This window comes from Mchenga conophoros, linkage group LG1 (genome assembly GCF_057382185.1).
Source record: "Mchenga conophoros isolate Kocher_MC1m ecotype Shallow Benthic linkage group LG1, M_conophoros_male_GT1.1, whole genome shotgun sequence".
Taxonomy (NCBI): domain Eukaryota; kingdom Metazoa; phylum Chordata; class Actinopteri; order Cichliformes; family Cichlidae; genus Mchenga; species Mchenga conophoros.
This window is the reverse complement of record NC_140526.1, coordinates 20,395,651-20,423,595: the sequence shown is the minus strand read 5'-3', so window position 1 is coordinate 20,423,595 and position 27,945 is coordinate 20,395,651. Positions and strand designations below refer to the sequence as shown.

Below are 27,945 nucleotides of genomic sequence, written 5' to 3'. Positions count from 1 at the left end.
GACTATAAAGGCCCAAGGTAGCATGTTACTTGTTAAGGTTCATGAATGTTAAAGTTCATGACTGTACAATTAGATCAAGATTGAAGAAGGATGGCTTGTTTGGGAGAGTTTCCACAAGAAAGCTTCTTCTATCCAGAAAGAACAGCACAGCTTAGGTTTAATGTGCATCTGAAGAAATCACAAGACTTCTGGAACATAACATGATTGTATAGATGTGTGGCCATAGTGCAAAGCAGCACATTTGGTGAAAAACAAACAGAGCGTATTAGTTAAAAACAACGCTCACAGGACCTGGGCACCTTGCAGACACTGAGTCAACAAGAAATTTCTCTGCACTCCAAAGTACTCTACAGTCAAATGTAACGCCATCTGTCCACCAGAAACTTGGTCATGCAACAGGGTCATAAGTGCATCGGCAAATCTATTTCATTAGATTTCATTCTAGTCAATGGATAGAGAAAAAAAAAAGAATCAGTGGTTTGGCCCTGTTAAATTCCAGACTTGATTTCAACCTAGCTGAAATACTGTTTTGTCATCTTAAGAGAGCGGTGTATAATTATGCCAGCAAATATCACTGACCTGAAACAATTTTGTAAAGAAGAACTGGGCAACATTTCTCTAGAATTATGTGAGAGATTGATAAAGTCATACAGAAAAATATTGCTTCATGTTTTGGTGCTATAGGTTGTACAAGCTACTGAATCACCAGGTGTACTTTGTTTTCTATGAGTCCTGTGAAAACCTTTTTCACATGACTGTAGGTTGTTCAGAAGAATCGCTTTTTATAATTTAATTTTTTACAATATTTTGTAGTACATCAACTATAACAGCATCAAACAGTGTTTCACAACAAGTTAAAAAATAATAAACAAATAATAACAACCATGTCAGACAGAGTCTGCAAAGAGCAGGGGCCAGAGATATAAAAAGAACAACAAATTACATCTGCTTGTTACATGTCACATAACAACCGTTTCAGGGTCAAAATGTTCTTTAAGAACTCAGAAATAAACAGTGTCACACCACTGAGAGTTAAAAGCGTGTAAATTCTTTCAACTTTAATAGTGTAATTAGTGTAACTGTTATCCCAGGTGGTACAATCAAGATTTACCATTTACTAGGTTCAAGAAGTTAGAGCTAAGAAATAAATCTGTTTAGTTCTAGTTCATTTCTTAAAGAGGACTCTCCATGTTGTGGCAAAGGTATTCTTACTGAAACAAAAACTTGCAGCTATAGCTTTGGTTGCAAACAAAGTTCCAAACTACGTGTATCAACAAGGATAGTAAACTTGGGTTAGTTCAAATTTAATAATGAGCTCCCACCCCCAGGGTAGATAAAAAGACTGCTCTGGATTTAAGTATTAGGTTAAGGGTTAAATTGATAAAAATATGCATGCTGTGTGTCAGTCAAGTGTAGCAACTGCAAGTGGCCAATCAAGGGAAAACATACAGCAGGACATAAATACTGAAAATAATAAATATACATAAGGTGACTTTCATAATAATGATTCTGAATTTTGACAATGACAACAGCCAAATACTGCAGCTTACTTTTGCCTTAAAACTGCCTTTTTTATTCCCAGATTACAATTATTTGTTCTGGGCCTAAAGCAGCTGTATCTCCCTTCCTCCACCTCTTTTACTCAAGTTTTCTTGTATCAATTTATCTGTCAGCAGTAAAATATACTGATTCTGGTTAAATTTGTTCCTCTGACTCCATCCATTCTGATAACACATCAGAATAAGGCTATGTCTAGAAAGCAGATCTTCCTAAACTCAGCACGTTGGATAGACATCCATAGTTTTGCTAGAACGAGATGTTCCCTTTTCGGCACGCCATACTCCTCTAATAATACTGAAGTCCAGCTAAAACACTATGAGCCTGTGACACTGAGAACCCTTAGAAATTACATGTTATTCACAATTTACTGTACTGTCTAGAGACAACCTGTCTGGTTGAAATCTCCCCTGTCCCTCCTACTCAAAATGAGCTGAGCCTGTTAATGTGATGAGAAAAAGGCAAAAAAGCACTTATAAGAATAGAGCTAGGCAAGCACACATGAACATGACCTCTGCTGGCAGTGGAAAAATCTGCTGCCTCCACACTTTATGGCTAAAGGGCAATGACAGATTTAATTGGACTGAAAAAGACATTTCTTCAAGACTTTTTGGCAAATCTTAGTGCTAAGGTTATGAGAACAGCTCAAAAAAAAAAAAAAAAGTAGGACCCATTTTTTTCCTGAGCAAGACCATATAAATCTGCAGCTGCATTAGTACAGTAGTACATTAGTCAATTTACTAATATCAGTAAAGAAGAGTATTTTTGAATAGAGCTGTCTGATATTCAACCTAATGCTTTTAAAACAGACAAGTAAATGTAGAGTATATATGTGTATGGCTCTCCAGTAAATTATTGATTAGGATTAGGTCAACATTTACACAATCTTGCTGTTTAGAAGTTGACACGAGCAGTGGAAGGTTAATTGTCTCTTGTAAGTCATATTAAAAAAATATTTAAAGTATACATTGTTCATGCAACTCACTAAACCTGAGCAGAGGACTATAGCACAAAGCCTGTTCCTCACATACATTAGAGGCAAGCTTATATAAAGGTTGCAAAGGAAAGAAGGAGGGAATGGAAATACTGTAGATGAAGGCCTTGTTTGAAAGCAACTGACACAAGAGGCTTATAATAGGGACCTTGAGGTCCATTTTCATTCTTATTCCCACAAGCCAATGACATTAACCAATGTTTTCAGTACAAATCTGTAGAATTGCTTCAGTTAGGGCCAGAACAAAAAGAGAAAATATGCCTTTCAAAGCTAACAGTCTTTTATGCCTTTTACTTCTCATAACCTTCCATAGATTTGCTTACTTGTGTCTAAGCTCTGGGAGGAAGTTTCAATCAATTGATCAAAACGGAATTTTCTTTTCCATATAATTCACAATTTGGTCAATAACATGGTAGAATATTGGTCAACCTCCACAGGAACTCAACAGCTGGACCTCATCTTATCCAAAGCCTTTTAGTAATATTTTTACTTTACAATAAGAAAGATGTGCAAAATCAGACCAAAACAAGGAGTACTATGAACCCGGTTGGGGCAGCATGGTGGAACAGTGGTTAGCACTGTTGTGTCGCAGCGAGAAGTTCCTGATTCGAATCCACCATCTTTCTGTGTGAAGTTCGCATTTTCCCCTCAATGTTTGTGTGGGTTCTGTAGGTACTCTGCCTCCCACAGTCCAAAACAGCTAGAGCCAACTCTCTTGCTTTTCCTTGAAGATCTATGTCACCCTTCTGATAGAAAAGTAATTGTACTGGATATCACAAAGACTTTGTTCCATAGAACAAATTCTTACTAAAACAAATTGGACTCTGTGCGCAATACACGTGTGAAAACAGTTCCAAAGGGAAAGTAATGAACTTCTTTTCAAAAGATACTAGGCCCAATTAATGGATCATTGTTGGTCTTTCCAGTACAATTTCCCAATTCTTTAGATAGCTTCAGAAATTAAGTGAGTGAGGTTATTTGTCACCTCCAAAGCTCTCTTTGCTCTGGACTTCTTGTAAGGTGAGCATAGTGTTCTTCTAAGCACTCAGTATAAGAAATTGATTTTATCCTTTTCATAAAAAATGCCTTTCAACCTTGCCTTAATCTATGCCTTGACACATTGCTAGCATAAAGACATAAAGTAAGCACCTTGGACTTTTTTTTGAATGCAGTATGAACCTTAAACCCAATCTATGCTCGTGCTCCCATATGGAAAAGATATATATAAATCTTATAAAGTTTGTGTCTGTCTTGTGTGAAACTTGTATGAAAAGCATATAAGTGTGAAAACAGATATAAGATCCCTTGAAAAATTATATAATGAAACTTGTATGAAAGTAATGCGAAAGTGGCCACTTTCATGAGTAAATCATGTAAGCCTTATATGATTTACTCATGAAAGTGGCCACTTTCATGAGTAATCACATATAAGTTTTTACTATTTCTTTTCTGTATGGGCTGACTTGACCAACCCTGAAAACTATACACAATTAGTTCAGTAAATAAAGAAGATTCACCTCACTGCAAATGTCATAGCCAAGGTCCTGAATGGGTTATAAATAAGAGACTTCTATCCTTTATTTTGGCAGCACTATACATTACAGCTCATTAATAACTGACTATAGTAGTATATAATGACTATAGTAAACTAATATTTTAATGAGAGTTAACAGTTTATACCATGTAATTAATAAAGTAATAACTAGCTGCAAAAACATAAAAGCTTGGTATCTTCTTTGTTTTGAGTTACGGCCAAAAATATGTGACAGTGACTTTCACATGTTAGGCAGTTAATAGACAGCTCAAATATATCAATTTCCACTCTAGCTACACATGTACAAAGAGAATCAGTTAAAATAATTAAAAATAAAACAGTTTATTTAGAACACAGTTTAAATCAACAACAGCACGGTTTGTTAAAACCACATACAAACCATTATGAAACGGTACATTACATCATTCACTTTGAGGCGCCATTGCAAATATTAAAGCTAAATAAGAGCCTTTGATACAAGCCTACAAGGCCCAGGATTAAATTGGATTTTCCCAGCGGTTTCACAATTTGAAACATCCATCATTTATTATTAAAGATGGAAATCAAGGGAAGAAAAGGAAGTACTGTCTTTGGCAGCACGAGGAAGCCCTGTGCTAAACACCACCCAACTTCTCCACAGCCTTACCCTTTCACACACAAATAACTGTGGGTCCACATCATTACCATGCTGGCATACACCTGCTGTGCACCAAGATTGCAAACCATTTAAACAGCTTCTCAGTCAGTGCATTCAACAGATATCCTGCTGCCAACCACATGGGTGACACAAACACAAGAGGATTCTTGATGCCAAGCAACAATGCAGTCTTAAATTCCCGGATAAAGTAAATTTGGTTGCTTTGAACCAGAAGGCGACCACTAGTATATTTTTATACTAATAAACATGCAGCATCCCCATCAACAATATGTGACATGATACATTTTAGTCATTCTGACAGAGCCTTGGCTAGTTTTAAGGCGATGTCTTACTGGTAAATCTTTTCCAAAGCAGTGATGGTATTAAGCTGCTATTAAGCTCCTTTATGCACCTTGACTTTGCGCCAATCTTTATATTTAACCCAAGTCAGGTCGGATGTGAGCTAGACACACTTGTGCCAAATGTTGGGGTGTTTAATAGATGCTTTTTTTTTTACTACAATATGACCTCTGCCTGTTTTTCCTTTTTTAACTAAAGGGTGGTTAACTGATGGTATAAGTGGTGCGACGTAGTAGCTGTGTTTAATGTTTAAATGTTGCAAGTTTGCCATTTAGCAATGGTCAGTAAAAGCACATAGGTGTGTTTTAATGTGCGGTGGCATCCAGATATGAGTATTATACACAAGTTGCAGAGGCAAAATGAACAGCTGTACAACTGCAGTTAAAAATGTTAAACCTTTAGCTCTTCCTTCTCAAAGGATTTCAAACTTTCTCAGTATTGAGAACTTTTTCACATCTGGTGAAGTAGCCCTTTACAAACTCATGACTGTATTTTTGAGAGGCTACTAAAATAAGCTGCTTGTTTTAATGTTAAACATTAATGTTTATTCTATACATTTCTACATGATGTTCTTTTATCCTGCTGTCTGAAACTGAATCTGTATTATCGTTGTTTCCCAGAAAGCTGGCAGTTCAAAGAACAAGGGTAACTTGTTTATTTGAAAATATAATGTCAGTATTTCGTATCCCCTAAGACCTTTAACCCCACATTACCTAACACTTTTTTCCCCTCTATATTGTGTCATTATTTCATGCATTTAGAGTTGTATCACACATTACTGGAAGTAAAAGCAAATCCAACAGGTACTCAGTGGCACTGAAATTTCGCTAATTCCATGCAAACTCCATGCATCAACAAGTTCAGCAAGTTTACTTGACCAACTACACAAGTGGTCATAAAGTTTGGCTTCTCTGCACATTTGATGAATACCAAAAGCCATCATTGTTGCTGTATAGTTGTAGGGTCTTTCTGCACCATTTCTATAACAAAACTGCCTCTTTTGAAGGAAAATTAATTTTAAAAAAATATCTGAGCTTCAGGTTTACTTAATAAGTTAAAAAATAAAGATGATTTATATGGCAATAGATGCTGAGACAGCGATATGTACACATGCATGATGGATATATAATGTCAGGCAGAACACGGGTTGGGGTCATAAAGCTTCGAATGGCCCCCACAGAAACACAGGCTGGTAGTGCACCTCTCAAAGACACCCTGGAAATCCGTCTTAATAAAAGCTCCTCAGTGTCCTTTTGTGATCCTGCAGTGTATTATCAATACACTGCAGTTAAGTGTTGCAATTAGACCAGCCTTTTTCATGCAAATCAATTTGACAGCACAACAATCAGTTAGTTATGCTAGCCCCTGCTCTCTCATTCTCAACTCTCTCCTTCACTCCCTTGGCCTCTCCCTCCCTTCCACCTCATTTTCTCAGGCATTTGCAGAGGTTGCCACATTTGCATTATTTATCATAAAAGGATAGAATATGCATAACTCAAGGCAAGAGTGTGGTTATTAGTACCGTATAACAAATGTTCAATACAAATTGCAGCCATTTGCCTCACTCTTGCTGAAATGCATTCCCAAAAATGTAACAGGATAATACTGCATTTTAGCTAATCAACCATGGGGCATGTTGAACATTCAAAGCCAAGTAAACAGGTCTACGTTCTGCAGTGTTCACGGGCTACATATTGCATTCCCACCTCCTCTGTGTGTGGAGACCTGATAGTAATTTACCAAAATCATGCCACTTGACAGTTGCCACTAGTCTCTAGCCTTGACAGGATTTTAGCCTGAAACAAAATTCAAATAAACACACACAACTAAATTGCATGACTAATCATCACAAATATGTGTGTCTGAGACCTCTTGAGCAGCAGCTTCCACATACAACCATTATGATTCATGTGCTTTTGGAACAATGGTCACTGAGAATATTAATAGATACCATTTACTCATAGGAGGAGTCCCATCAAAGTCCTGCGTGGAGTTGTCCTGGTATGATCAATGGATGTGCTTTTATTACCATTAAGGAATCATTTACAAGGCAAATACGAAAACAAGTTTTGAATTAGGATTACTTAATCAAACACTGAATCTGGAGTTTGAGTTATGTACAAGCTTTAAATCTGTGTTTGTGACAGCTTGCAGATTTTATTCTTTGTGTAGCGGTGTTCATAGTAGGATAAAAGTCTATATGAGCGTATCTGTTCCACATACCCAATATACTGAGCGTGTGTATGTGTGTGTGTGTTCACAAGGTCTTTTAGTCTCATTAACATGCCAGCCTACTATAAAAAATGATCTAAATTCATCTCTTCATCAAAGTTCTTAGTTAAGTACAGAGGCAAGATGGTGAGACAGTCTGGTAAAATCAGAAGGAAATAACTGCATGTGATCTTTTTTCTAAGGGTCAAATAAATTAAATCTGACAGAAAAAATATCGAGGGAGAATTTAAAAGAGATTAAAAAAATGGAGCTGTGGGCGAGAGATGAGAAAGAGAGCATGCGTCTGTGTGTGACAGAGAGAGAGAGAGAGCGAGAGAGAGAGAGAAACTCAGGAACTGCAGGATGGTCTGTATGCCTTTAAACTGAAGTCTCAATCTTACGTAGTTTTGTTCCTTAAAAGGAAATCAGAGGACTTAGCTGAGGCATTGCCTTCAAAGTCATGAATAAACATTGAACTGCCTTTCTGTGCATACATCATACATCACAAGATGACACTACCTAATGGAGGAGGAATCCTTGCCCTCCAACACATGAATAGGCAGTGAAATTACCCACATGCCGCAGCCGCATGGTTCTAAAATGGACCGCTAAGGGAGAGAAAGGAAGGGGCTAATGGGAAGAAAGGAGGACTAGTGAGAAAAGAATCTCTCAGTAAAGTGGATCCCTGTAATAACCACTTTCTCTCTGCTCTGATAGACCCATGTTAAATGCAGGGGGGGAAAAGTCATATATACTGCAATAATCATTCATAATTACAATGAAAATTGACTCTTTCTGTTAGTCTCCAAGGGCAGTTTCTTAATTCTTGGAAACTACTTGCCACTTGTGAGACCCTTCCTATCATTTCTAAAAGTGTCGATTTTAATAGCATATTAAGTGGAGGTTTCTATTTAAGAGCAGACTATTAACAAAGTTACAGTGAGGCTTTTATGCTATTACTTATTATGCATATATATCTGAAGCCAAAAATCTTTATGTTCTTTACAAACCATAGACTGTATGTGAAGGATGGAAATAGCGCACAGGTCAGAAAAGTTAAAGCTGCATTCTTTCTACTGGCCAGCAAGGAACAAATTCTCTAGTTATACATAGAGTTTATTTGTAAAAGAGATAAACATGGTTGTGTTGTTTAAACAATGCTTAATTGGTAATAAGAAGCTTAAAGTGTGCTACCGTTACACCACCAGCAGCATCTTTAACCATTGATACAGAGCAGGATGGATCTATGCTTTTATGTTTTTTTAACCTAATTCTGACCCCACCATCCAAATGTTGCAGCATACCTTCTGCATACCTTGGTTGCAACAAGTAGTTACCTCAGTTACTGCCCACTTATCTACTTGAAGCACTCTGGCAGTTCTCCTCATATCTTTGGCATCAACAAGGGATTTTTGATGCTAACTGTATAATTTCTTTTTCAGATAACTCTATAAACTCTAGAGATGGTTGTTTGGGAAAACCCCAGTAGATCAGCATTTTCTGAAAAATGCACATCTGGCACCAACAACCACACCACAATCAAATACTCCTAAATCATCTTTCCTCTCCATTCTAATTGGTTTAAAGTTTAGCTGGTCCTCTTGACCACATCTACATGTCTAAATGCACAGACCGGCTGCCAAGTGACTGGCCAATTAGAGGTTTGCATTAATAAGGAGTTGAACAGATATACCTAATAAATGTGTCCAGCAAGTGTATATATTAGATATTGCATATTAAGTCCGCATATGTATGAGGGCCAAAAGCTCAGGCTTCACACTCTAATGCTTATTTTCTGACAGTTAATTCTACCCTTGGATTTGTTATGATGTCATAGGGTGGGAGCATCCTTAATGTGGTCAAGAATACATATTCCAACGAGGTAATTAGCCTCACCCACCTACTGTTTAAACCTTCTGTTTGCAAGGGACAGCCAATCAGAGAAAAGTTGGCTTAAAGTGAGAGTGGCAAAATCCAAAAATCAAAATAGGGACCTAAAATTAAGCAAAATAGTCCCCCTTTTTGTATGTGAAATATGTTTATTAGTATATATTTACCGGTGTGGCTTGGTGCAAAAAGTGAAACTGCTGTGAGACAATAGACCAGCTGCAGAAAATGTCATCCACTAGCTTATAATGGAGGCCAATTGATAAGACCTGGTGCCAAACCCAGAGTGTAAGGTGCAAGTCAAAGTGCTACATCTGGTGAAGAGGGCAATGGCAGACTGCACCAGGGAATAAATCAGAAACAATTGTTCTGCAAATCTATTTTAGTACTTCAATCTGCTTTAAAACTATTACATTATTTTACTCCTTATGAACCAACAACAACAGTCAGAAAAACAGAAAATATTGCTAAACTTATAACAAAAGACCACACAGGCAAATGTCTAGTTAAATCTTGCGTTGATCAATGAATAATTTGTGATAAGGGTATGAAGAAAAGACTCCTCAGCTTGAACTCCTGTATGTCCTCCATTTCCTATCTGCAAGCGTGGGTGCATCAACCACAGAGACCCTAAGGCAACTATGCACAAGACATTTCCACAGAGGATCACTTTGAGAATATCCATCAGGCTGAGATACTAATTAGTGTGAGTCCATGTATGCATGTGAGTGCATGACTGTGCATGCGCATGTTGGAGCAGAGAGATGTACACCTAGCCAGGAGTGAGAGCAATGTTGTGCAGCCGAGTGCAGTAATTTCTTTGATCATTTTTAATGGCCATTCTTTCATGTGAGGCTGCTGCTCACACACAGCTCACTGCAGGTGTCATCTCATTCCTTCAGTTGTGGGATTAGTATGCAGCAGGCAATAAAAAGCCAGGCCATTACACTGTGCAGCACACATACATAATCTCAACACAGTGGGATCATTACCTTTTCAAAGGATTATATCAGCTCACAGTCTACAGAGAGAAACAAAGAAAGCGACAGAAGCTGAGCAGAAGAGGAAAAGGAACCAAAACGAGACATAAAAAAGAAGCAGCAAAAGAGGCAGACGCAGTTACAGAATGCTCTATCAGTCAGCAATGCAATTAATGGAGGATGGACAGGAAGGTAGAGAATGATGGTTCAGTCTTCTATTTAGGGTTTGCTAGCTGAATTCAGACAGAGTTCCCTCTTATATTCTGAAATGAAGTCAAATATTCTCACCTCAACCATTCTACGGTATTCAGCAGACAAATTATTATTTGCAATGTACCATATCCTGTGCCAACTTTGTTTTCTTATTTCACATACTGTATGCTTACACTGTGCCAAAAAACACCAGAGAGGTTCTGACTGTAAAGATTCTTCGGCAGTCCATCACAAGGAAAACAATCCAACCAGGTCTGTGTAGCAAGTACGATCAGACCAATGCACTGCCAATATCCTTGCCATATAGTCCCACACATAATCAATCGAATACACCCAACACCAATAACTCATGGGGAGTATTTACCCATTCAGGTCAAAGAACCACCCTACCCTCATCCCTACTGTGCCTTTCACAAAATCCTGAACAACTATAAGCGAAACAGACAGGTAAAGGTTTGTAACAAGTACTAAAAGCCATTTTTATGATATGTGAATCTGTATAAACCAGCATGTTGTTTTATTATTAATAGTTCTCAGGAGGATCTGCTAGCTGAGAAAGACTGTTGGCTCATCTCATCCACCCTCATACTGTATCTCCCATGGTGGTATGAACCTGGTGCAATTTACGCAGTTTTTATGTATTCATTTAACTCCTATAACCTGCTCTCCATTCAGCCCAAAGCCTTTCATCCAGAGAAAGGGTTTAATGTATAGTATGTCTACATGACGGTATGCAGTCCGATGCCGAATGCTGTATCCAGTGCACTTTTAAATAATGAAACGTACTCAATAATTCAAGGGCTGCACAACAGTATATCACAATCCTAAACGATACCAAATAATTCAAATGATTTATAACTAGATCATAAATCACGGTTTCAAAGATAAAAAAAAGTTTCTATTGAACAACATTAATTTCTCTGTATTAACAAAATATTAAATAGGAATGTGTAATTTATACTGCCAAGTACTTGCTCTTTGCTCTGATGCATTTGTGGTCAATACATATGACTTCTATGTCAATGAGTATGCAGCATTTTCCAAAAAGTTGGGATTCTGTGTAAAATGTAAACAAAGAAAAGCACAGCAAATAATTTTAAAAAGTTAGGACATTTCTATTACAAATTCAGTCTGTTTCAGAGCCCATAATTGCTGACAATGATTTTAAGAAATGTTCATGTGCCCATGCATTAATATGCTCTACAGAATTAGATCCGTTTTCCATACAGTAGCAAATGAAGATGTGAAAAAAAAAAATAAAAAATAGCCATTCAGTTGGTTTTCAGCCGTGACCCGTGCACACAGAGATTTCTCTGAGTCTTTTGCTAATTTTATGTGCCACACATGATGAAATCCCTAAAATCTTGGTAGTTTTACAATTAAAGCTGTTACTCATTGCTCAAATGCTAACCAGTACAGTCTTTTGTTGTCCTTGTTCCAGTGTTTTTGAAACATGTTTCTGGTCACATCTCTGTACTATTTTCAATTAAATGTAAGTTTTAAACGATCTGCAACTTACTGCATTCTGTTTTTATTTAGAGTTTCCATTGTTGCCATCTTTATGTTTCAAAACTGGACGTGCTGAGAAGAGGTGGGTCAATCAAAACAGAGTTAATTATTAATTCACTTTGACCTGAATTGTTCAGAGATGTCAAATCAGACTGCTGTTTTGCCACAACTTTCTACATGACCAGATGTCTTTATGCAACTACATGTATCGCCCCCAGTGGCCGTTAAAAAGAATGCATGTTTAAAGCATTTTAAACCATTACATTTGTTTCACTTTTTTAGACGCAGAAGCAATGTCCATCTTTTATACTGTTTACAACTTCTACCCAGTGTTACTTCAGTTCCGCCTGGCTGTAAACGGTAACATTTTAGCGAGGACTTGTGGAGTTTGTGCCAGCATCTTGCTTAGTTCTGGAATGATGAAGTAAACACTGTAGCAAATTTCAGGGGTAGATAATAATGATGGATTACAAAAAGAAAATCCACTGTTAAAATTTTTACATTCTCCAATCTTTCATTAGTCTTTACTCCACAAGAAGGCAAAACTTAGTACAATAATTAGCTGACTCCAGGGACATAAATACTATAATTCTTCCAGTTTTACATTACAGCAGAGCTGCTAAGCCCTGGTATATGTAAGTAAGCCCATTAATCACCAAGAATCTGATAATATCAATTATTTCAGTAAACAAGGAAGTCCAGTTCAAGGCCTCACCCTCCACTCAATCCTTGCATTAAATCACCACACAGATGGATTTAGTAGCTAATTGGAGTAAAATGGAGCTTTGTGAGGGATAATTGAGGATTTCTTTACCATGTGTAGTAGTGTCTGTAAGTACACAGTCAATTTACAAGAGGAATGGGGTGCGTGAATCTTCACAACTGTTAATCGCACTACATGAATAATAGCATTACAGTTTTTAATGACCAAATATATTTAAAACAAACAAACAACACAGTTAAACATAAAGGAAAACATTCATATTTTTTAGTCAATATCGCTTCATTTTGGTTTTTATGCTTTTTTAGCATCTTCTAATATACATTATCAGTACTGTACAGGACAAACACGGTCATGCCATGATTTTTGGTGGCCTTTAGATAATCTGAACCATCTCCCGCTCCTCACCACTGCCCTATTTCTAAGTGAAAGTGAATTATTTGAAGTAAAAACATCTCCAAGAAATGTCTGACAGGCCTTCTGATTCTCTGGGTGAATAAGGGAAGGCTCCCACTGGTCTGATAAAAGGCTTGGGTTTCTACAGCAAATGATGCCTTTCTCCCGACTTATGCCTACACTCTGCTTTTAATTGGCCTCTTCTGTAGCTGCGAACCCTAATGACTTTGTTCCGGGATTAAAAGCCTCAGAGTGTTCAGGCAAGGCAAGGGTCCTAACCTTTTCTTGCCTGTTTCATCTCTCCTGTTTCAACACTTCCTTGCCCATATTTCTCTTATAAATTCCATCTACAGCCACAAATTCTTTATTTTCCCCCCTTTTTATTTCTACTGTTTGACTGTCTATTTCAATACACTATCCCTGTCCCTGTGAACTCTACTCAGTGCTTCTAGGAAGGCTTGATGAGCCAAGTACTGGAATATAATTTAATGCACTATAATGAAAATGCTGTCAAACATGATACGATAACATCGTGCCATTTGCATACGTTATGTAATGTGATGTTTCATTCACTAATCGAGTTTGATTCTGCAAATACAGAAAATTTAACATAGGCATAAAAATACAGGAGGATCTTCTTGAGAATAGCAACCTACTTAAATTACTACTTAAACAGAGTAGAAGGAATTTCTTAATACTAGGCAGCTTAAGTTTGTCTAAGCACGGAATCAGTAACAGTGAAAGAAGACTATTTTTTATACCCATCTTGTATGGTTTAAAACATATTTAGGTTTGATGTACATTTGCGATTCACTCATTCCTTATTCCAGGATGGCTGTCAATCCCCTGCTACCCCACCACTACCCAATTCACCTCTCTCCTAGATGCCCAGACAAGGCCAGTGCTGAATGATAGAGTAATCGATGTGAGGCCTAATCACCCAGCTTAACTCTAATACCCTGGACTGGTCCACATCATTATCATATCAGCCTCCACACATTTCGAGGTGACATGGTTGGCAAAAGATTAAGGACAATCTTGTAAAGAGGCACCGCACTTTTCAATGTGCTGACCAACCACAAGAGGCCTTGGGAAACTGGAAGGAATATGAAGGAACTGAAGGTAAAAATAGCGATAACGACCAAAAACACAGACCCATAAAAGGACCTCTGGTCTGTTTGAGGCTGCCAAACCGATATGAGAAAATCATCTATGTGGAAAATCAAGCAGGGACGGTATCTCTATCAGAGGCACTTGTCCGTACAGCAAAGACAGTTACTGAATGCCTAAGATAAAGAGTTTGTGTAATTAAGCCAGAGGAAGTTGCAGAAACTATCTATTAATTACTTTGCACAAATTGTACAAAATGGTAACCAACAGTAAATAAGGACAGAAGAACAAACAAGTCTGCAGTTCATCCTGGGAACTCTGGACATCTGAATGAGATGATATGTTTAGGTATCCACTGTTAACAATTCCTCAAAATATTAACCCCAATGACAACTGACAGTAAAACATAAAAACATTCAAAACAATCTGAATTATTCTGGTTAGGCAGAGATGTCTGATCATAAATCATCTGTATAAACTGTCAGCTTGTCTTAAAACAATGCCAGAATTAAGCAACCTTATGCATATCTCATTCAGTTAGTACAGTCCTATTGTACGGCTTGGCTACCAAATAGAATATCGCTTTGTGTGTTTTTCTGTATAATGAAGTTTGAATTTCATAGGAAAATAGGAACAGAAAAAGCCTAATTTAAGTAAAAGGACAAAAGAATCTCTTTGAATTTTATATCAAAGACAAAAGTAGAGGAAAACATTAACAAATCAGACACAACTGCAAAACCTTAATGCCTACTTAAACTGACACAAAATCACTCAGTTTGCTTTTATCAACGTTGAAAATAAGCACATTTCCTAAAATCCTGAAGGGATGACTAAAAGGCTTTATTCACAGCCCATCTATTGCTTAGATTTAAAATATACTTCCGTTTCTATGTTGGCAATCAAGGAAAACACACAAGTCAATGCATGATATCACTTTTACAAACTATCTACAGATATAACTCAAAGTGTTGGTCCATCACAAATAACAATCTGGATGTTTTTTTGATTAAAAGTTAGTAAAGCAAACCACATTAAACTAAAAGCTTTAAAATTAATGTCTGTCTCTCCCTCTAGCCCAGTAAAGTGCGTAACACAGAGCTACCACTCCCCATCATCATAAATGTTTAAGATGGCTAACAAGTGTGGTGTCAACAGCTCCCAAGATAATCAGTGTGTCAATCAATGACGGGTGTGAGGCCAGCTTTTAGAGGGTCTCTATGGTGGCCGCTTAGAGCATGCTCAGTTTAACAGCAGCAGTGGGAGAAAGTAAACACAGTAGAATATAGAGTTGACGATTGACTCCCTGATCAATGCCATTGATCAAGTAGTCCGCAGATTCTCTACTTCTTTGTGTAGGCTGCTCATATTACTGTTTGTCATCCCGCTATCAGGCTTCGAGCTCAGGATCACAGCAACTTCCTAATCAGTCACTACCAAAATGCAACCACCACACTAGAGGGAGACAAAGAGGAGGGTCAAAACTAGGTTTATGCTTAGCTTAGAGATCCTGGCAAAGATATATTAAAATAAAGCACGCATGCACACACACACAGGAATACAAACATAACACACCTATCGACTGTGTCAGTTGCTTTTTGTCTTTATTTTTTCCAATTTTGGCATTTTAGCATTATATTGACATTTATTCTTGATTATTTATTCTTTAAAAAAAAAAAAAAACCTTCAGATTAGAGCTATATCTCTGCTCTGATTAGATCTCAGCACTAATTAATTTATTTTTTATTTTAAAGCTAAATGTTTTGCTTTATTTTCCTTAGACGATGGTGGAGACCAAAACAGAGCTAAGCAAATTAAAGTAAAGAAAACACTTCAGAGAAAGAACACTTGCTCAAATTAAAGTAACTAAACTAGTATCTGCAACAATCAGCTAGAAATTCAAGATATCAAATCGATAAATAGTCAATGTTATTTGATTTTATCTATCTCATTACATATCTCAATTCATGTTGTCTTCTGAAACTTTGGGTGTTTAATAGCATTGTAAACTAGTAAGTCCAAATATGTTATGAAACATCTACAGGCACACTAAAGCATGCTCTCTCAACATTGTGATGCCTGACACCAGTCTCGTGGCTATGTCCTGTCTAGTTGGTGCTGTTTTGCACTCCACCAAAGTAAAGCTACATCAATAGACAGCCAGCTTTAATGATTTATTGACTGGTAAATATACCATGTAATGAATCTGAACAAAAGACCAACAATTTATAGCTAACAGTCACATTCTGCTACACCTACACAGTTTTGAAAAACACTTATGACATTGATAATTCCTATGCAGGATTTTGTTATCTGCAAAACATATTTATCATTCAAGTGTTAAATTAAGTTACAAAAAAGAAAGAAAATGACTCTTTTGATAACGAGATGGAAAATTGTCACAAATGCTCCAACTGTGAGAGGTATTTGCTTTACAAAGCATCTCTAAAGGGGTGGACAAGCATACTGACAATTGGTAAAACTTAAACAACATGGCAAACTTGTTGGTTTAATTCTGCCTTAATGACAGGCTTAATCTAACACATTAAGCATTGCACATGAATAGTTTCTGGCAGTATTCACTCTGAAATGTCAGCCTTACATAAAATGAAAGAAACCTCACAATACAAAGCTAAACTCCCCCTTGATATACAGATGAGGATAAAATTATTAGCCTTCCTATAAGATGTAAGTTTTTGTTTAAGTGCTTTTTTAATAGAGCAAGTAACACAGCATTTCTAAACATACCAGTTTTCTTAAGAAAACATAAGTTATTTCAATTTGCACAAAATAACAATTTCCTTAAAAAAAAAAAAAAATATATATATATATATATATATATATATAAAAAGACCAGCGTCAATATTATTAGCTCCCTAAAAAAAAAACAACGACCTTTTTTGAAGCCACAGCACAAATCACTGCTGTGCAAGGTTGTGCTTTAACTTTGTAATGATCAAAGCTTGTAAAATAAAGTTAAAAAAATTTAGGGTTATCTTCCAATTTGCACACAGTGTTAAAACCTCAGGAAGGTTTTGAGCTATCACTTAAGCAAAAATCAGGCCAAAAAAAAAAAAAGATATCAGTTTATACTTTTCTGGATGCTCACAAAGCAGGAGATGGATATACAAAGTTAGCACAGCATTCCCAAGTGTCCAGAACTGGAAAGACACCTTGTCAAACAGAAGTATGCTATTAACAACCTGGAGAAAGGTTATGCATACTGGAAGCACGTCCTCTGGTCAGATGAGATGAAACTAGAGCTCTTTGGCAATAAAGACACCGATTATGTTTGGAGAAAGAAGGGAGAGTTGGATAACCCAAAACACACCGTCCACACTGTAAAGCATGGTGCTGGGATTATTATGCTGTGGGATGTTTCAGTGTATCTGTGAAAGGGGAATCTCGTCAATGTGGAAGCAATTATGAAGAAGAAGGATATGTGAAGATTTTCAAAGAAATCCTCAAGCAGCCAGCAGCAAAACTGGGTCGACCCCAAATATATCCTGTTCCTGATGAAGAACTACCTCCAGAAGACCACAGTGAAAGTTACTGACTGGCCTGCACAAAGTCATGAGTTGAATTTCATCAAAAATATGTGTGGTGAACTGAAGACCAAGGTCCATGCCAGAATATCTTAAAATCTGGAGAAGCTTGAGAGATTCACCAAAGAAGAATGAGCTAGGACTGCTCAGGAGACGTTTGTGAGACTTGTTGAAAACTACAACAAATGACTCCAGGCTGTTATCCAGCATGAAGGATACACAATTGACTATTAGCATCATAGTGGCTAATAATTTTGATCCCTAGTAGTTTTTGGTTTTGTGAAATAAGTTTGTTTCTGTGCAGTGAAAGTGAAATAATGTTAACATCCAAAATAAATAAAATAACATGGCTATCTTTGTGTCTGCAATGTAGGTTAGTACATATTAGGCTCTCAAGCAGAGACACAATGACCACTTCTATTTCTTGCCATCAATTGAGCTAGTAAGTGGCAGTGAGGACAAAGAGAGAGTGACACATGCAGAAGCATGTTAGCTTTTTAAATATTCTAAAAAACCTCCAATCCAGCTGTAAACAACTTGACCAGGCAAATCAATCCAAGCCAAAAATACTGAAAACCAATCATACAGTCCTCATATAATCCTATAATCTAATGCCTATTACTAGCCAGTCAACTAGATCCACAACAGTGGGTTTCTACACCGACACACAGTTCCATCAATTCTACATTGATGATGAATTTTTATTCTTGCTCTTTTCTCAATGCATCCATTTCAGATGAGATGAAAAAGTAATATTCCAGCAATAAAGCTTGATTTACATCCCCTTCACTGTTCTCCCTCTTCCTTTTTTATTTGATCATTTAGCCAGGATCATATAACTGTATATCAGACACAAATGAAATCAGGTCTCATGCACATTAAGGCCATGTCTTTCTGCAGCTAACATCCCCTCCAACCCAACTCCCCAGCTCCACAGCAAGGCAGGGGCAGAGTCCCATTCATTTTCAGGCCCATTTCCTCCTATGATTAGGCGATCAATCAATCTCAGCATTCAATCTCATCAGGCAGACGGGATTATCTGCCCATCTTCCCCTCTGCCTCTTTCAACTTACTCCATCCCACACACACAGCAGCACATTAACATCAGATCAAGTATCAAACAACACAAGCAGTCTACCACATCCTCTGACCACAAACGGACAGCTTCTCATCTTAGCCGTCTCTGGCTGTCCTCAAAACATGTGCCAAAAAAAGAATTTAAAAAACAGAACAACAAACATAATGTTGAGCAAAGCTTTCGTTTTGGGATCAAATGTAATTACAGATTAAATTGCTTAATTTGATGATTACTTAACTCTACCAATTTATGACATAATTTGTTTGTAAACAATCACAAGCGATCAGACCATCTTTACTCTCTCTCCCTCTGTACATTTATATATGAAGAAGTAATAATGAATAAAATGAAAACATAAATTTAAATTACTTTTTTTGCCATCACTAATATTTCATGTTTCTATTCCCCCCCCCCCATAAGCACTTGGTAAAATGGACGTTTTCCTCACAGCTGAAAATATTTAATGAATTTTCCCTAATGGCAAAAAGCTTTTTGATGTAGCAATGCTTATTCGTAAAACAACACTGATGAAACTGTCATGCTTTCAAGAGACACTACCTTTTAGTAACCACGTGCTAGATTAATACATTTGAAAGGCAGCACTTTCTTCCATGCTCGTGCCCCTGTTTCTGGAGGCAGAATAACCCTCAAACCTAATTCAAAGCTACCATAGTAATACTGGCAAAAAAAAAAGTCTGCAACAACCACAGTGTCACACTGACTTTGAGCAGCACTGTGGACAAGCACAGCATCCCAAACAAAACAGAAAGTACACATAGCTCCTTTGCAGCCTCAATTTCGTCACCTCAGCTTTATCTATGCACTGCATTATTTAGCAGAAATCGCAGTGAATGGCAGCAACTTCCTCTGCCTTTACTTGTTTATTTTGACAAAAGAACATTACGCAATTGTATTTTTCCCACTTTTTATGAAATCTACCATCATTAAGGTTTCATCACCGTTGTAATAGAAATTTGTGTTAAAGCACAGAGCACTGAAAGTCTGGGTTTATGCTTTTCCAAATGAAAGCTGAGCTCAAATCTATATTACTCTCAAACTCTCAATCAATCATGTGTGAAGTCTATCTGTATTCCTGTGTGAGATTAACTGTGAAGTATCTACGTGGTTATTATGGTCAACATGCCAAAGACCATCCTGCACAAGATGTTGCTTTTTTTGATGGGGAGCTACTAAAATAGTGTTAGGATATCAGTGATGTTTACTGAATTAAAAAGAAACATCTCACACATGTGAACATTAATATTTGAAAATGCGAAACATATTTTTGTCAATAGCAGTCCTTACAGAGGCGTGAAAATGCTTAGGAATCTTTCTCTGGGCTCTCAACTGTCCCAAGAAGCTGAATCTGTTGCAATAAATGGCCTTAATAACATACTTTCGCCTCAGCCATTATTCTGCACGCCGTTGTTTTTAATTACATGCCGAGACCTTCTAAGAGCCACGCACACTCCAAGCTCACTTGGCATCCTCTTTACTGGCAACAATTAATCTAAGGTGTGGCACAGCTTTCCTGAAAACATCATAAACCAAACCACCAAACCTACAGTCTGAAAATCTGACAATTTATTTAGGTCTGCTTACATTCTTTTAAAAGTGTCCATGTAATTTCTACTAGCTTCTGGTTTAGACAAAGAAATCATTGTCATGAGCACATCTTAAATCAAGAAATGTGAAAGAAATGCAAAAGAACTAAAATCACATCCAAGTTATCCATGTAGAGCTTCCCAGTTTCTTATTGGTAGGTTTTAAAAGTTCAGTAGTGACATTGGTTAAAGTTCAAATTATCTGAATGTTTAGTATCGTGGTGACATAAGTGACATCTGAGTGGTGTTCAAGTGAAAGAATCACTGAATTAAAAAGCAAAGGCTCATCACCCACTATCATTATAAAGCTGCAGATGGAGATGCAGACAGCACAGTCTGATGTTGTTATTGTCTTCCGTGTGGGTGAGTGATAATAACCCAGGCTGGGGGTAAAGAAGAGGCTATATGGGGAAAAAAATCTGTTTGACTGCATCATATCCTCTTGCAGAGTAGCCTTGACCTACTGCCTGATTTTGATAGAGCTGCTGTCTATTTAATTCATATGGATACACTAACTTTCCCCAGAATGCCTTATCTCAGTGAGGACCAAGTAATATATTTGGGATTGGATTAGTGATCCCACTGAGAGAGTAAGGTATTCACAGGTGACAAGGTGTGCAGACCACCAAATTGATGAAAACAACAACACATCAGCACCTAACCTTGGAAAATTTAGGATGATTATAAGGAAGCATTAACTTTAGAAAACTAACTTTGCAATTCTATAAACCAACATGCCTGAAGTTACAAATGTCAATCAAAGACTGCCTATATCTTTACAATTATGCCTACATATGGAAACTGCCCTTTGAAATAGTAACAGGAAGAGCACAGGCTTCCAGGGATGCTTACTTATAAGTATTTGGTAGCTTTATAGTGAAGAGATGTTAATGTATTAGAGGTAAAATTTAATCAGGTATGGAGTTTACATTTGCAGACTTCAGACAAACTAGTTTCAGGTGGACCCGTCACTTAACAAAATGTCTCAAGTAAAGTTTAATCCATTAAAAATACCTTTATAAAAATAAACAAAATCAAAACACATGGCAATAAAATAACGTTTCTCATAAAACCTTTGATTAACCTGCAAAATACCTTCTTTGTATTGCAAGGTCAGTTGTATGTGTGGATTTTAAGTACAACTGCAAGCAGCCTAATAATATTGTTCACACCCACCACATGCTATCTCTGAGAAAGACCTTTTTAAGCATGTTTTTACATGTTTTGTCACTTTACAAATTTCAGATGAGTCCCTTGGCGACTGACTGGACCACCCCTCTTATTTCAACCTTTATCTACGTTTATCACCTTTGCTCACACATGCATTGTCTTTCTTCTACTTACTGTCATTCCTCTTCTCTCCACAGCATCCCTCCACTTCTCCAGGATATCTTCCACTAGCTTCCCACTCTCAATACAGATCAGTATATCGTTTGCAAACATCATAGTCCATGGAGACTCCTGTCTGGCCTCATTGGTCTCCCTGTCCATCCTTAAAAGGGGTTTTCATTTGGATTGAAGTAGCAGGGTAAATACCAAAAACTGCATTCAAAACAATTATTTTGTGCAGTTATTAGTTCATACACATTTGGATTACTTTTCCGCTGATCTCAATCATGTGCAAGATTAAATGTAGCTAGGTGTCTTTAGCTAGCTCATTCGTTCCATCTACCATTAGCTAATAAAGGTTTGCTAGCCCTACACTAGAGACAGAAAAAGCTACAGGCTACCACTTCCCTGTTTTCTTAAATTGAAAAGCCCGCTCCCTCCTCTCCCGCAGTGTTGTTTAGCTATATTTACAAATAAATTTGAGCACTGGGAGAAACAATTTGGCTAAAGAGAGAAAGACAAACAAACATACAAAACTTAGCCCGACTTACCCTGCACATGTTAGCCACATAATTGCAATTGCCTTTGATTTAGATTAAAACTGTGATTGGGAGATGATTGGTGAATATGCAAATATAAAAACAGACGCAATATTTTTACCTGCTATTTGGTTAATGTAATTTATATATTCTGTATTCAGTTATGAAGGCTCTAATTGTTGTTTGCGAGCTGCCGTTTAGATACTTGTATGTGCCCGGGGCTGTTGATGGGTCTGTATGCAATGATGGGCATAGCTGCGGGAAGTTTATTGTTTTTTTTGTTGATGAGTGAGTATAGGGGTGGGATTTAATAAGTTTTCTTCGTCCCACTCCTTTTTCAGGCATTTTTTGTTTTGTGCATTTTATGTTCAATATAGGTATTTGTTGTGCCTGAAAATGAACAAATAAATGAATGAATGAATGCTTGTATGAGCCAACAGCGGAGAAAGTCGCTTTAGAGACAAGTTATCGCTAGCTTAGAGATACCCTTAAGTGATTGGTTGACACTTGTGGAGGTGGGCAGATGGATCCGAATATCGATAGCATCGATACCAACAGTATCGGATCCATACTAATGCAATTGGCTCAATATTTATTTATGTCAATATACAAGAAAAGTTGAAAGATTTTTATTTATTTATTTTTACTGTGTTAGCTAGTTATTGTAGATAGTGAAAGAGTCAACACTGTCTGGTTGGTGTTCATTAAAATGTATCGTACAGCACTATCCCTTAGTGATTCCCTAACCTCCAATGGCTCCAGTAGCAGAAATAATCTTTCATATATACAATACATGAAATTATGATTACTTTGATTTACCTTTTTCAGACAATTTTGCCACGCGAAATTTGATTTAAAAAAATTATAAATGTAAAGATATTGTGCAGGTATAAAGAAGCTGGGTTAAAATGCAAATAAATACTGTCTGCGATGGATTCAATTTGGAAAAAACTCAAACAGCACTCTTTTTGTTGGGGGAAAATGACAGGCCTTGTTAAGGAGTCCCTGAGGTTTTTTGTATTCTAATATTAAATAAGTTTTGGGCAACTTTCAACAGTAAAATTTGTTCTCTATTTTAATTGAAAAGTTAGAATAATATATTTTATGTATTCAAGAATAGGTAAGCCACACAATGGTGCATTTTCAAGAAATACTATGTTAATCATCAATAGAGATTAAAATTGCCAGAAAAGTGGTTTTTGCTGATGCTATTCCTTATATTTACACAGAATGACACAGTGTTTTATTTTATAGAAAATCAGCTTTTAATGGAAAGTATTTATTTAAAACATTATGACAGTCTGTGAAAACTATTTTAATAAGTCACTGGAATGCACCAGACATCACTTATTTTATTATGTTTCGTTTAGATCATGTGAAACATTTCTTGAGTTGTTCAAGGCTGAGTGATTATGTAGCATTTATTTAAAAATATGAATCTTTATTAACAAGAGATGGAATGCGGACTATTTTTGTGTGGTTTTGTGGCAAAAGATTGAGAGAGTGACTGTAATCATCACTCAGAGGACAATTTTCTGGAACAGATGGCTCTTTATTTGTGTTGGTTTTGCAGCAGTCCTTCTTTTTTGGCCTTTTCTTTGCCCTGGCACCATGCAATTTTCAATAGTGCAAATTATGTCCAAAGGGCGGTTGCTAATCTCATCTTTTAGAAATGCACAGCAGATCTGGTTTGTTGACAGGGTAATGGTTTAATACACATAAATAAATACATCTGTGTTTACATCACAGTCTACATCTGTGAGGATCCATAATTAAATCAAAGATCACATCTTTGGCAGTTATCATCAGATGTAAGTTAGCCAGTCCACTGGCACACAGAGGCTAAAATTTAAGAATCCAACATTTTTTTGAGTATCTCTCATGATTTAAAGAATTATTTCATAAATGTAATACTATATCTTGTATAAAATCTACATTGTATCAGTGCTAGAACTATCTAAACATAGTATTCGTCTGAGTTTTAGTTTGAGTATGAAGCTTCGGAAGTTCTAAAACATTTGTTTGTTGAAGTAAGGAGACAAACTAGAGTAGGATATAATGATGTTAAGAACAGTTTGATTTGTTGATGTTAATTAATACTGATGAGTGAACTAAAATCATCAGTTTAGTCATACATCTTGTAGAAAAGACTGAACTCCTCGGGGCTGGTGTGAATTATCCGTCCAGAGAAAGTGGCTAAGCAATTCTCATAATATGAATGTGACTTGGTAACATCTTTGTTACAAAATAAGATTATTAAAAATATGTCCCTTGGCAACTCATTATACCATCAACTCAGGCCATTTTCTCCTTAAGCCTTTAATTAAATTTGAATTATTACAAAAGTACAGAACAGTCAACAGCTACATGACTTTGAGCTAGAACTGTGTTGTGCCAGCAGGCGGATGACTTATTGTCGGTTCTATATATTTTTTTCTAAGCTCTCCTTGGCATGCTTCCTGGACTTTATAATGTTGACATTTACTTCTGTGTGTATTCAAGATATTCTTTATGTGCCTCATGCATTTATAAGTCAGATTCTCCACAAAGTGTTTTGTGAAATTTATGAAGGCGGAAGTCTTTTAAAAGATATAACGTAGATATTTGTAGATTCATAATTCTGGACTATTTTTTACAATGCAACAGAACTAGGCCTGCTCATTGCATGCAGTTATGTTGATTTATTAACATGTAAGTTAACTGTAAGTCCAATTAGGAAAGAAGTCAGTTTGTCAGCTGCACTGCCATAATAAGGAAAAGAATTTCACAAAAGACAAGGTTGGAGGTTGTTCTTCCCACTGAATTCCTGTTAATAGTTCCTGCAGTGAAAACAATAACAACAACAAAAACCCTCTAATTATAGTATTAGTTAATTAGGTAGGGGTTTTAACACTTTTTGTCAATGAGAGCTGGGAATTAAAGCTAAAGGGTGCAAACATCAGTGCATGTGTCGTTCAGTCTCATAATGCCTATTTTACATGAACAATGAGTCACACAGGAACACATTCAGGCTTCATAAGATTATCCACAATAATAAATTTCTGGAGGTTATTTTTATTTAGAAAAATCAGAACACCCAGATTGATCATATTTATGAAACAAAGAGAACCAGAACTGATTATTTTCCCGTCTTGTTCATTACATTTTTAAACTTTTTATTTTATTTTTTTGCTTGTTCAACTACAATTGTGCAGTGGCATAATGCAAAGAGGTGGATATTTTTCTTCTTCTTCTACTGGGATCATTGGAACAGTGTGTATAAGACAATGGTCATCTGCTTCATCTAATATGCAAAAATAGTGAACATACCTCACTGGCCTTTGGGTAGTAAACAGGATTTACTCTTTAAACAAATCTGAAGTAGTGGATGAGTTTCTCAGCAATTACAATCCTGTACTATAAATTTAGATTAAGGTCCTCTTTCCTCTGTATTGCACATCTCGTAACTGTATTGCAAACTGTATAACATATGTCATTTATATCTCGCAAATATAGTTTAATCATATAGTTTATTTTCATTTCACTGACATATTGTGTATGTGGACCCTGAGCTTTGTAATGTCATCTCTCTATATGCTTGTATGTGGCTAAGATGATAAAAACCTCTTAAATTCCTCATTCTGCCCATAAATGAATAGAACACGGGGTTCTACAGACCACCGTACAATAAAGAAAGCCATTTGTTCCCTCGGGCCATCGCAATCATGGACAGCTAAGAGAATTAACAGTTGATACTGTTTTAAGTGGGCTATTATTCCTGTGAAATTACCACATTAAAGAGTATCTGTACTCAGATCAATCAAAATCTTAAATTTGTGTCATTAATGAGGAGGTAAACTGTTTTGCTCTGTCGATGGTCAAAAAGTGCGATACAAGTAGAAGGCAGGTGACTTTGGGTCATGCTCAATTATGAGATGCACTCAGCTGTAGTTTTGTGCCCACCTTGTTCGCACAGCTTCCTACGCCACAGTCAGTATCTGCCCTCTGTTGGTACCCTCTGTTGAAGCACTGTTTTTCCACCACTACCTTTTGTTTACATGGTGATTTATTGGTTTGAAAATTGGTTTGAACATTTCTCTTCAGTCCACACTACTTTTAAAATACAGTTGTCTTCCTCCCTGATTTCTGCGGAGGGAGGTAATGTAAAGTGAAAAAAGAGAAGGTACATATACACACAGGCATGTAGCAGCATTGTTGAGGTTCAGGTTTGTGATAGAGTGGAGTGCCACAGAACGATTATAGCAATCCCTGACAGGGCCCAGAAATTAGCTTGGGAATTTAAATATATGGGAAAAAGGATGAGGCTGTGTAACATTTTGGAAGGAGTGCCACCACCTATAACGCTATTGTAATGTTTAAAAAATTACGTGGTCATGACTACATGCTCAATAACTGTAGTCGTTTAAATGAGCCATATTTTGGAAGCAGGGATAGATCATGAGTTGAGATATACTACAGCTGAGAGAGAGAGAAACCCTGCAAATCCTCTAAACAGACTCCAAAATAAATCTTGGTCTAAATCGTTCCATTAGTAAGATGGAAAACAAATTTAAACGCCATCACTGCAAGATTTCTTCATGTTCTTGATAAGGAGAAAAGTTTTTAGGTTGCTCTCCTAGACTTCAATATAGTCACTGTTTTGAGAGCAAGCATCCGGCTGCCAATGGGGAAACGTCATCTGTGGGCACTTTGGCAGCCCTCAACTGTGGTGGTTGCTGCTTGTCAGCTATAACAAACAAACCTCTGGGTGCTTATAAGAGAGATCGGGCTGTGGTGAGCAGAGAGGAGCATGACATAAGTCACAGCTGAAGGGTGCAACATAAGCAGCAGCTGTGTTAGATGTGGCTTCAGTTGTCACAGTTGGGAATGTGGTTGCAGCTGCCGTTATCAAGAATCTGACATTTCATGATTGGAAAGTCCAATTTGTAGGAAGTTTGGTTTTGTCTCTTTATTTTGTTTTTTGGCCTTTTTCCTTCAGAATGTTTGATTTTAAGTGAAATAATAAAGTCCTCGCTTCAGTGAGAGGAAGAAAAAGCTGTGAGAGAGCAAGTAGACTGTAACTCAAGCCAAATTAAATTCAGATGACTGGTCACTCAAGAAGATGTCTTCTATTCAGCTCTTAAAACCTCTGGTCATGTGTTGTCCACCTCAGTCATAAAAGGTTGTGTAAAAGATTTCGATGGATTGGGCTGAGTCTGAGAGTTTATCTCTGCATTCATCATATCACCTTGGACAAATATTAAAACATTAATGTGCCACTTCTTTCTGCATGCAGGGCTTCCCACAGCGAGTCTTCTGAGATTCTCATCACGAAGTTCATGAAGTTTATATATGTACACCTTTATCCTGAAAGGTTTTCCTAACTTGCTGCTGTGGGAGGAAAAAGATGCTACCCATGTCAAGACACACATATACATTTCACAGAGGGTTCTTCCAAAAGTCAGCGCACAAATATTTGATTAACAGTAAAATTGGTGATGAGGGGGACATTAAAGGGGCATTATGGAATATCACAACCCCATTATGCTTTGTAAATTAGGAGATTAGATGAAGTGGCTGATGTTGAGAAGTCCTACCAGTGGCTAAAGGCCAGAGATTCTGATGATAGAAGTGGAGTCTTAAGCGACAGATCCAGAGGAAAAGGGATCTAACCCAGGGAGAAAGTAATCAAGGTGCCTGCTATGCAAAGTTTCTCAGGGCCAGCACATAGATGGTATGGCTAGAAGTCACCACCAAAACTATCT

General features: G+C 37.0%; 1 protein-coding gene across 1 annotated transcript in view; it reads right to left on the bottom strand.

Moving 5' to 3' along the window:
• Positions 1-22,425, bottom strand: part of LOC146583296 (uncharacterized) — a 140,464-nt gene extending 118,039 nt beyond the window's left edge. The window contains exons 1-2 of the mRNA XM_085269711.1: positions 22,214-22,425; positions 21,678-21,825 (exon numbers count right to left, since the gene is read on the bottom strand). The gene's annotated coding sequence lies outside the window, so the exon portion shown is untranslated. The remainder of the gene's footprint in view (positions 1-21,677; positions 21,826-22,213) is intronic.
• Between the last annotated feature and the right edge of the window lie 5,520 nt (positions 22,426-27,945).